Consider the following 6,000-nt stretch of genomic DNA (forward strand, 5'->3'; position numbering starts at 1 on the left):
GCAAAACTAACATTTGTTAGTCCACGGACATGGTCCCCCTTGAGAAGACTTTGCAAAGATCTCATATTGACATGGGCTAAACGGCGATGCCAAAGCCATCCCACGTCAACTTTAGCCATTAGGCATGTCGCGCTCTTAGTGGGTCGCTCCAAAAAGTTAATCACATAGAGACCATTCTCGACATGCCCAACAAAGGCTACTTTAAGAGTCTTGCTCCACAAGAGGGCCATGGTATCAATATCAAAGAAAGTGGAACGGAAAGTAAATTGTATGCAAGGGACTCAACAAGCATGACTTTCTCGATCGTGAGATCATGAGAAATGACAACCTTGCCAAGTCCCAATACCTTAGAAGATGAGGCATCACCCCACTCGACATTGGTGGGCATAGATGAAATCTTGTCCACGTCCACCACCAAGTCCTTGCTTCCAGTCATATGATTTGTGGCTCCACTATCGATCAACCATGATCCCCCCACCGGAAGCAAACACCTACAAGAGATAAATGCTTGGTTTTTTAGGTACCCATCTTGTAATGGGTCCTTTGATGTTAGTAACAAGGTTCTTAGGAACACAAATAGACCATTCAATGTACTCATAAGGAGAACCAACAAATTTAGCATAAACATGCCCATCACTAGCATGGCATAACACATAGGAAGGGTTAAAGTCGCCGGCTTTGTTGGAAGGGGTGGCATTGCCCTTCTTGGCACCACCACCCTTCACATTGTTTTTCTTCTCCTTAGAAGCACCCTCTCCCTCCTTCACAAAAGTTTGCTTGAGAGGAGGAGGTCGTTTGGCCTTGTCATTCTTCTTCTTGTTCTAGGACTTGGGTGCGAACCCAATTCCCTCCTTGGCCACAACTTCCTTTTGATTGCTCAAAAGGTCATTGAGGTTCTTCTCACCTTGTATGCAAGACACAAGGCCTTTCTCAAGTTGCTCCTTCAAATTTGCATTCTCCTCCACAAGATGCACATGCTCACAACAAGGGTTAGTAGCATTTGCATTATCAATTAACACCATATGAGGAAAAATGGCTTTCTCCTTGGTTAGCTTCACTTGGAGTTGATCATGAGACTCTTTAAGGCTAGCATGAGTACCCTTCAAGGCCTTGTGAGCCTTGTCAAGTATATCAAACTCCTCCTTGAGTCTAGCAAGATCAACACCAAGTTTAGCCTTCTCGGAATTGAGAACACGAGATACAACAAGAGCATGATCAAGATCTTTCTTAATTTTAGTATGGTCATCGTTGTCTGACTCCTCAAGAGCCAAACGACGACAACGCTCCTCCTCAAGCGCATTAGATAGATCTGATATCTCATCGGCATAGTCACGACTATGCCCCTCCATCTTAGAGATGGTTTCTTTGTGAGCCTCGATCATGTCATTGGCTTCACCAAGTTGTTCCAAGAGAGCAACAAAGTGCTTCTTGGACTTACCCTTGAGCTTACTCATAAAAGACTCAAATTCATTTTCCTCCTCGTTAGAACCCTCACTTTCATCAATGCAATCCGTCAAACAAGGATTAGTAATGATGGTAGTTTTGATGTTGGAGGTTACCATGTGTTGGTGGCTTTAGCCATGAGGCACTTGGCGGTGGTGTCCTCATTGGGTGAGTCAAAAAGGGACACCAGTGGAGTTGTCGCAATGGCAACGGAGGCCATGGCAACCGACTCACCGTCTTCATCATCATCATCATCCTCATTGTAATCTTCTTGTGCCACCAACCCCTTGGGAGGAGTCTTCTTGGTGAAGTTGTTCTTGTTGGGGAAGGACTTGGCCTTGTCTTTTCGGATGAGCTTGCCACCATTGTCTTCCTCTTCTCATATGGGCACTCCGCAACAAAGTGGCTCACATTGCCACATTATAGCAAGTCCTCACACGTTGCTTGCCCTTGGTGCCACTTGAGTTGTTCTTGTTGAAGTTGGGCCTTGAGTTCTTCTTGCCCCAAAATTGCCTTGAAGCAAGAGCCATGTGCTCATGATAAGCATATTTTGTGTCTTCAGGGTTACTCTCGTCTTCTTCCTCTTCATCCTCTTCTTCCACACTAGCCTTGGCCCTCAAGGCAAGGTTGGGAGTATTTGCTCTTTGAGAATGCAACACCGCATTGTCGGCGGTCTTGTCCAAGATCCTACTTGCCACAAACTCATCCAACACTTCACTTGAGGACAAGGTGTGGAAGTCCGGCCTTTGACGGTTGACGGAGGACATGGCCTTATGGTAAGGCATCATGGCCTTGAGAAACTTGTGCTTGATCCAATTGTCATCCGTATCCTTGCTCCCATGATCTTGGAGTGAGACCGCGAGAGTGGTTAATGTCCAGTAAAGCTCACGAGGTTCTTCATCTTCATTCATTGCAAATTCATCGGCTTCATCTTGCACCACTTCATAGTTGGAGCATTGAATGCTTGCGCTTCCCTTGTAAATGGAAACAACATGGTTCCATGCTTCCTTTGCCACGGTGAAAGGTCGGACATGCACAATATCTTCGGATGGAATTGCATCTTGAATGATGAAGAGAGCATTCTCGTTGAATTGATGATCCGCGGCTTCTCTAGGGGTGAAGTTGCTTGGGTCATGCAGATAGAAACCTTGCTCAATGATACTCCAAAGATTAATATTAACATGATTTAAATGACGTTTAAAGCGATAGACCCAAGAGTCGAAATCCTCATTTTTCACAATCTTAGGAGGAGGACCAACATGATTCAGATGAGTGGAGGGAACTAGCCCTCCATAAGTAAGTGGAGGTTCAACATGGGCAAAGATGCCACTTCCATTTCTACCACTAGATAAGGGAACTTTGTCACTAGTAGCTTCCCCCTTGTCGGAGTTAGCATCCGACACCTTCTTAGCAGGATCACCCACTTTCATTGGTGCGGTCGATACTTTAAGGCCTTCTAAGAACTTGTTGAACATGCTTTCAGCCTCGGTCGTCATGGAGGTTTTCAATGTGTCCAAAGCCACATTGAACTCCTCACAAGAGACCGCGTATCCCCCATCGGCCGTAGACGAGAACGGATTCACACCGGAGTGCTCCTCCCCACCGTCTACAGTGTCAACCATACTCTTCAGATGACAAAGTCCTTAATAAAGAGACGAGGCTCTGATACCAATTGAAAGGATCGATATAGTTGACTAGAGGGGGGATGAATAGGCAACTAACAATTTTTAGCTTTTCTTTACCAATTTAAACTTTGCATCAAAGTAGGTTGTCTAGATATGCAACTAGGTGAGCAACCTATATGATGCAATAACAACAAGCACACAAGCAAGGAAGGGATGCAACACAATATAAGCTTGCGCAAGTAAAGGTAAGAAATAACCAAGAGTGGAGCCAGTGGAGATGAGGATGTGTTACCAAAGTTCCTTCCCTTTGAGAGGAAGTACATCTCCGTTGGAGCGGTGTGGAGCCACAATGCTCCCCAAGAAGCCACTAGGGCCATCGTATTCTCCTCACGCCCTCACACAATGCGAGATGCCATGATTCCACTATTGGTGCCCTTGGAGGCGGCGACCGAACCTTTACAAACAAGGTTGGGGCAATCTCCACAACTTAATTGGAGGCTCCCAACGACACCACGAAGCTTCACCAGAATGGAATTTGGCTCCGCGGTGACCTCAACCATCTAGGGTGCTCAAACACCGAAGAGTAACAAGATCCGCAAGGGATTAGTGAGGGGAATCAAATTTCTCTTGGTGGAAGTGTAGATCGGGGCCTTCTCAACCAATCCATAGAAAATCAACAAGTTTGATTGGCTAGGGAGAGAGATCGGGCGAATATGGAGCTTTGAGCAACAATGGAGCTTCGGGAGGGAAGAGGTAGTCAACTTGGGGAAGAAGACCCCCCTTATATAGTGAGAGGACAAATCCAACCGTTACCCACCTACTCAGCCCGCGACATGCGGTACTACCGTATCTCCAAGCGGTACTACCGCACTGGCTTGCGGTACTACCGCTCACGCGGCAGGAGCCAGGTGAGGCTCTGTTGCACAAGGCAACGAGCGGTAGAACTGCCGGAGCGGTACTACTGCAAGGCAGAGCACATCCTGGGATGGGAAGGCACGAACTAATAAAATTACATATGTGGCTACTTCCGCTGAGTTTTGGTCAGTGCAAAAATCCGGCATGGTACTACAGCTCACAGGGAGCGGTACTACCGCGTAGGGTGCGGAAGTGAAAATTTACTTCCGCCGCTACGTCCGCGCATGCCACGGTACTAGGCCAGAGGCCATGGTACTACCGCATGCTAGGAGCGGTACTACCGCTACCTCAGGGAGGTACTACCATGGCCAGCTGCGGTACTACTGCTCCCTTGAGCAGTACTACCGCACGCCGCAGACCAGGAGCACTAGGATCCTTCATCTTCGCAGCGACAAGGGGAACAACTGGTGCTCCAAAGAAGCAAGTAAAGGTGGTGCAAAGGAATAGATGTGTACGTGATGATTCCAAGCTAACCTTTCCAAAGCGGACACCCTCTTAATTGTGCGGCTTTCCTACGACTCAAATCCACCGAAAAGAAACATAGAGAAACACCGTCTTCAATAGGCTACGAGGGGCACCGAATCGTCTTGTGCCTAGACATGAGATATCTGAAATGCTCAATGCACACGATTAGTCCGCAAAAGTATTGTCATCAATCACCAAAACCACTTAGGGAGAAATATGCCCTTAGAGATACCATCACACTGCGAGAGCCCAAATAATATCTCTGATGGAAGAGCGAATCCTAGTCTTGAGTTAGGTCACTTATCATACTTTTCCATGAACCCGTAAGCTATCATAATTTCCACCCTGTTACGGATGACATTTGACAAACCCAAAAGTTCATGAAACAAGTATGAAGGAACTTGATACTCTGATGGTCTAAGGAATTATGTGAACATTTAACTTGAGTGTGTTATCAACCATTAACTTGTGATGAAAGTATCTCAGAGTAATAACAATCAATCTGGGTCTGTTCAACACAAATGTTCTTCTAACATTCTATCCTCAAAGTTGCCGACTTTGATATGCCCATGATCAGAAAAATAGAACCATCATGCAACACTTGAGCTAGTCTTAGAGGTGATACTAGAAATCTATTTTACCGTTTATTATTCTACATGTGCACATGAGTTTTCCTCCAAGCCCCGTGCTTATGCAGACTGGAGAACTATTGTAGTTATAGTATAGAATATAAACTTTAATTACGAAAACAGAAATAAATAATAACATTTAATATTGCGTCAAGGGCATATTTCCAACATCTTATGCTTCAGAGTAGTGGCGAAAATCCTCCATGAAGGAGGCAATTTGGCATCCAATCACGAATTTGCGGGTAAGTCGCACTTAAGGAGTTCAAGTACTTTAAAATACGTTGTATCTCGTGAGCTTGTTTAACTACAAATGGTTATTCTGCATTTCGTAGTCATGGAATCTCTTCATGATGTATTGTTCATTGCTTACGTCCATTGCATCGAATTTAGTATCCAGTGCATTCCACAGCTGCCTCCCATCTTGTAGGTGCATGTACACATCACACAAACGTGCAACAAGAACACTCATAACGCATTCCACAAAGATAGTATTGGCTTCCCGGAAATTTCTCTAATCTTCATCAGAAATTCTCTCTGTGTCAGTGTACAAAAGTAGGGGCTCTCCTTTTTACCCCTTTACTTGTGCACGGGCAGTCGGAGCCGCGCCCACGGTCGCACTAAGCAGGGCAGGGAAGGGGAGCCGAAGCATGAAGCAATCAGAAGCAACGCCAAGACCAAGAGACACAAAGAGCAAGAGGGCGAGGTGGGCTCCCTCGGCAAGACCCTTGCCGGGGCGGCCTATGCAGTCTCGGCAAGAGCCTTGCCGGGGCAACTTGCCCGATGCCAGCAGAGCGAGCCACCCTTGACCCCACGGGTTCCAACACCACCAGCCATCCACATTGGAACCAGGGCTTGGGAGGCACCTCTGTGGTGGCATGCAAATCTTCGTCAAGATCAAGAACATACGAGATCAAATGAGGACC

Source organism: Aegilops tauschii, chromosome 2 (genome assembly GCF_002575655.3).
Source record: "Aegilops tauschii subsp. strangulata cultivar AL8/78 chromosome 2, Aet v6.0, whole genome shotgun sequence".
NCBI lineage: Eukaryota > Viridiplantae > Streptophyta > Magnoliopsida > Poales > Poaceae > Aegilops > Aegilops tauschii.